Source organism: Labrus bergylta, chromosome 9 (genome assembly GCF_963930695.1).
Source record: "Labrus bergylta chromosome 9, fLabBer1.1, whole genome shotgun sequence".
NCBI classification, from domain to species: domain Eukaryota; kingdom Metazoa; phylum Chordata; class Actinopteri; order Labriformes; family Labridae; genus Labrus; species Labrus bergylta.
In genome coordinates this window covers 30,605,361-30,610,685 of record NC_089203.1, presented here as the reverse complement: position 1 = coordinate 30,610,685, position 5,325 = coordinate 30,605,361, and positions in this window count along the sequence as shown.

Below are 5,325 nucleotides of genomic sequence, written 5' to 3'. Positions count from 1 at the left end.
CTCGTGACCTGAGGTGAACTCACCTCTTTGAATAGAGGGTGAACCTTCAGCTCCCTGGTTATTCAGTTACTCTGACGTTATCATGCCCTGCCCTGGAAGCATTCCAGTTATTCCCCTCCTGGCTTTTAATATACAGCAGAGACTCTAAATGAGACAACCCCTCGTGGGAGGGGGGGGGGGGGGCCTCAGCACGCTGCCCTGTTTCTCTCAATGAATCTAATCATGATGAAAAACAAACAACAGCTACAGCGGCCCCTCACGCTGCAGGCATTACAGGCAGACGGTCACAGAGTTGGCGCTCGTTCCCAAGATCACACCGATGATGAGTTTTCATGGGGAACAAAGCTGCATTCAGCGAGGCGAGGCCGGGCCGGCGTGCAGACACGGGGCCGAAAGTAAACACAGTGCCGTACACCGCAAAGAGATGACATTAGATTAGCCTATTAGGGATGTTTGCTGTGCAACGCCGCAGTGTTCCCCCCCCTCAGCATGGAGGGGAGAGGAGAGAGAGAGAGAGAGAGAGAGAGAGAGGTGAGAGAGAGAGAGAGGAGAGAAAGAGAGAGAGGAGAGAGAGAGAAAGAGAGAGAGGAGAGAAAGAGAGGAGAGAGAGAGAGGAGCGAGAGAGAGAGGAGAGAGAGAGGAGAGAGGAGAGAAAGAGAGGAGAGAGAGAGAGGAGAGAGAGAGGAGAGAGAGAGAGAGGAGAGGGAGAGAGGAGAGAGGAGAGAAAGAGAAGAGAGAGAGAGGAGAGAGAGAGAGAGGAGAGAGAGAGAGAGAGGAGAGAGAGAGGAGAGAGAGAGGAGAGAGAGAGAGGAGAGGGAGAGAGGAGAGAGAGAGAGGAGAGAGAGAGAGAGGAGAGAGAGAGGAGAGAGAGAGGAGAGGGAGAGAGGAGAGAGGAGAGAAAGAGAGGAGAGAGAGAGAGGAGAGAGAGAGAGAGGAGAGAGAGAGAGGAGAGAGAGAGAGAGGAGAGAGAGAGGAGAGGGAGAGAGGAGAGAAAGAGAGGAGAGGGAGAGAGAGAGGAGAGAAAGAGAGGAGAGAGAGAGAGAGGAGAGAGAGAGGAGAGAGAGAGAGAGAGAGAGAGAAGAGAAAGACAGAGACAGAGAGAGGAGACAGAGGGAGGAGAGAGAGAGGAGAGAGAGAGAATGAATGATAAAGGAGGAAACACAGGAAGTAGGGAAAGGAGAATGTCGAGGGTGAGGAAGGGGAAATGTGTAAGGGAAGGAAAGAGATTATAAGAGAGGATGTGAGAGAGAGGGCAGGAGAGCATGAAGAGGACAGAGGGGACAGAAGGACTTTATGAACCTATTAGAAAGTCAAGGGGTCCCTGATCTTGTGATGGTCTGGAGTAACTCTGACAGATGGCTCTTTTCTCTCGTTGTATGAGCGCTGGAGAGATCCCAGTCAAGTGAGGCTGTAGTGGTGTTGAAGTCAAGACCACGCTAACCGAGAGCAGAGAGCTCTGAGACCGAGACCAGACCAACACCAAGACCATTAATATAATATAAATTAATTTAAATCTGGAGTCCGCCCAGTCTGAGGCCGAGACAAGACGAGTAAAAATGGTTTTGGTTCCTAGATGATAGAGAGACCTTCAAAAAGTGGTGTCGAGGCCGGTCTTCAGTCCAAGACTGAATGTGAGTACTACAACACTCGGCTGTAGAACTCGTTCTTAAAACACTTTGACCTTCATGGTATTTGACTCAAAGTGCTTAAAGCTCTGGACATGCTTCTCCTCCTTGATCGTGCAGCTCGTGGGTTGTTTTTAAATCTGGATTGGAATCTGTGGGACTTTGTGGTTTTGAGGTTTTGAACGTGAGTAACGCTGCAGATAAAAACTGGTGTTACAATGCATTTTATTTTGGCGATATATTTTCCAATATGAGAAAAATACAGGAAGTTATGGAAACAGATGCAGCGAGTTCATGTCGGCTTAAATACGAGTGATTGCATGCTATAAGAAACATGATGTGCAAAATCAAGTGTGATAAATCAACTAATTAAAAATAATCTGTCGTAGTTTCAGCTGTTGGTAACATGTTTCTCTTGAATACAAAATAAATCCAAAAAGCTTCTTTTTTTAAATATTTAAATTGGCAAAAATAATCCTGAACGTAGCCGATCGCTAATCTGAGTTTATTCTGGTGGTTCTCAACAGATGGGCTGGGACCCTAAAGTGAGTCGCAGAGCTGCTTTCAGTGGGTCATGAATGCCTGGAAAAAAAACTGTTTCAAAAAATCAACTAGGCGTTTTTTTTTGTTTTTTTAAACATATTAGTTTTGACGCATTTTACAAAATTTGTCATGAAATAAATCAGATTGTTGGCGATCTTCATGAAGGCGTTTGTAGCGGGTCCTGCAGGTAAGAACGGTTGAGGAGCACTGGTTTAATCTGACAGAATCAAAATGGTGTCAAAGCAAACGCCATTATTCCCAGGACGCCGATCAGCAGTTAAAAGGTGAACATGCTGGCTGAGGCAGCATTGCTCGGTTATAAGTTCCTCTGCACTCTAAGAAGGAACGTGGTGACCGCTAGACTTCTCCAAGAAACATGCACGCCAGAGATGGGTTACTCGGGGAGGCGGTGCAGAGATGAGACAAAAGGAGTCTTAAAGTGACAGGACGCATTATGACGTTCACATTTAAAAACATGAACTCTGCTGAGGCCTCTGGGAAGTCCCCGTCAGCCACGGTGAAAATAAGGCCGCTATTGTTTGTAGCCAGGAAACGACGGCTTGAAAACAAGACTGAAGATACAGTTTGGAAGTCACTCAGCTGGATGAAGACGTGGCTCCTAACAGACCAGTCACTGCGAGTCACTAACACGGCGTAGCGGCGTCTGGGTGGTAGAAGAATGTAAGAGCGAGAGGAAAGAGAGAGAGAGTTCTGATTAAAGTGAAATAAAGTGGTGGAGATAAAGACGCAGATAAGGAGGTAAGAGAAGATAAAAGGTAAGGAGAGAGAGGAGGGACAGGAGGCAGGCAGAGATAAGACCTGAGAAACAGACCAAAGGAGATAAAGATGTTACATCTCTGCCCTCATAACCGCTCATTCAGAGTCGTATTAATGGCACGCTAGACGCTCACACTGTTTACACCACTGTCTGTGTGTGTGTGTGTGTGTGCGTGCGTGCGTGCGTGCGTGCGTGCGTGCGTGTAGTCGAGCATGAGACCGAGCAGCTGAGAGATTAGCATTCTCCCGTTCAGCTGAGAGGGAGAGAAAGTTCATCCAGAGCGTGTTTCTGCTCGGGCTGCACGTTATTGGTCCAAATGAAACTCAGGAGTATTTGTACATTTTAAAGTGAACTTTTTACGCCATTTTTGTCTTTATTAGATTGAGCAGAGGAAGAGAGACAGGAAACATTGGGAGGAGAGAGAGGGTGGCGACGTGCAGCAAAGGGCCGAGGTCGGACTCGAACCCAGGGCTGCTGCGGCGAGGACTACTCCACAGTTTATTTGTATAGCAGCGCCAATCCTAAACAAACGTTATCTCAGGAGACTTCACAAACAGAGCAGGTGTACACCGTGATATATTTACAGTCTTAGTTGGTCGTGATTTCTGAAAGTCAAATCTCATCCTGCTCCATGTATCCATTATCTATGGCGGTTTAAGACCCCTCCCCAAACGACCGTTTTGGACGCCCCTCGGTTTGTCAGATATGAGAGCAGTTATCAGGTCAACAGGTGTTGCAGCGATGGAAGCGGTCAAGAGAAGTGGTTCAGATAGAAGTGATTGTACCCGACCTAAAAAGCCTCTGCATGTTTCTAATAAGCTCCACGAGCAGAAACGTGCTCAAACTAGGATCAATATTGGAGATGCTTTTGAAAAATGGAGAGAGGTTAGAACACAGAAAGGTTTACAGACCCATGCAGAGCTGGATAAACACTGAAGCTTCAGAGTCCACCACATGGTGACCTGAGTGAGCATCCACTCTAGAGAGGAGGGGGGGGGGGACAGCTCTCTGAAATGATTCGACTTCGTCTTCGATGGAAAAACTTCAAACTTTGGCTCTGTGGCTTCTCGGGGAAATGATGAAGCAGAAAGATTTAACTCACAACCTGAGTAATGCTCTGAACACATCCAGTGTTTGTATATTGATTTGGCTTTGTGTCTGTGCATACCTCCGCACACACACACACACACACACACACACACACACACACACACATTAATTGTGCATGTGATGTGAGCCGCCACGTGTGTGTCAGATGGTATTTATGTGATCCAGCTGTGAAGCGCTTCATGGTCAATCAGCTGGATCCGGACAGAGAGAGGTGGTTATTGAAGGATTCCATCTTTTTTTTTTTTTTTTTACCTGTGATGTCGCTTGTTTTAAAATCACATCATCACATTCTCCGTCCCCTCTGCCTCCCGTACCCTTAACCACTTTTGAGTGGAAAATGAAAACTGAGAATGGAGATGTTGAGCGTGGACTTTGTTCCCCGATGTGCAGTTTCTGTCCAAACAATCGAATGTTTTCCTTGTGATTGTGCCGAATCGACCACCCATATTTATCCACAGCGAGAGAGAGAGAGATGGAAAGGATCCAGAGATGTGAGGGTTCATTTGTTCCAAACAGAGTCACAAACTCATTAAAAAAAAAAACCACACATCTTTATTGTCCTGAAGCTGCCAAACCAGAGACAAACACTGAAGAAGAGAGAGCGTCTTCAGAGCGTACACCGGACCATACACAGATGCTGAGGACGTATACAGAGAGAAGAAGCTGCCTATACACACAACATACAATCACTTAACGACCTCCTGTCCCACACACTCATTACCCAGGAATGTAATTAGCATGCTAACACTAACAGTGAGACGTAGGGGAGAATTGTGGGCGCGTTAAAAGGAGGAGTGGAGGAGGAGGCTCACAGCCACAAGAGAGGCCGGCTGCGGATAATTACAAGAGCTGCTAAGTTCTATTGAACTTGTATGTAGACATTAAGGCAGGGCTGAGTAGTCGGGCGAAAATAGAAGTTGTCTTTATGGGAATGATTAGGAGAGGAGACTGCAGGAACGTTTCACTACATCCAAATTTCATCTCTGATCAGCCTGAAATCGCCTTTTAAAATGTCGACCTAGGGAAACCGAGACTTGATGCTACTCTTTAGCTGTTTATGCACATGCACTCCAGAGGATTCAGGAGGACTGCCCCTGAAATCCTCCTGATCTGGTTTATTCACACATGCACCTCACAGCAGTCAGACAGGAGGCGGGGGGGGGGGGAGTCTCCTGAGGTAAGAGGTGATGTTAAAAGAACAACACAGAAGTCCTCTATGTGACGCTATAATGAGAATATGTGTGTTTGTATCAGAGCTGCGTGTAGTTG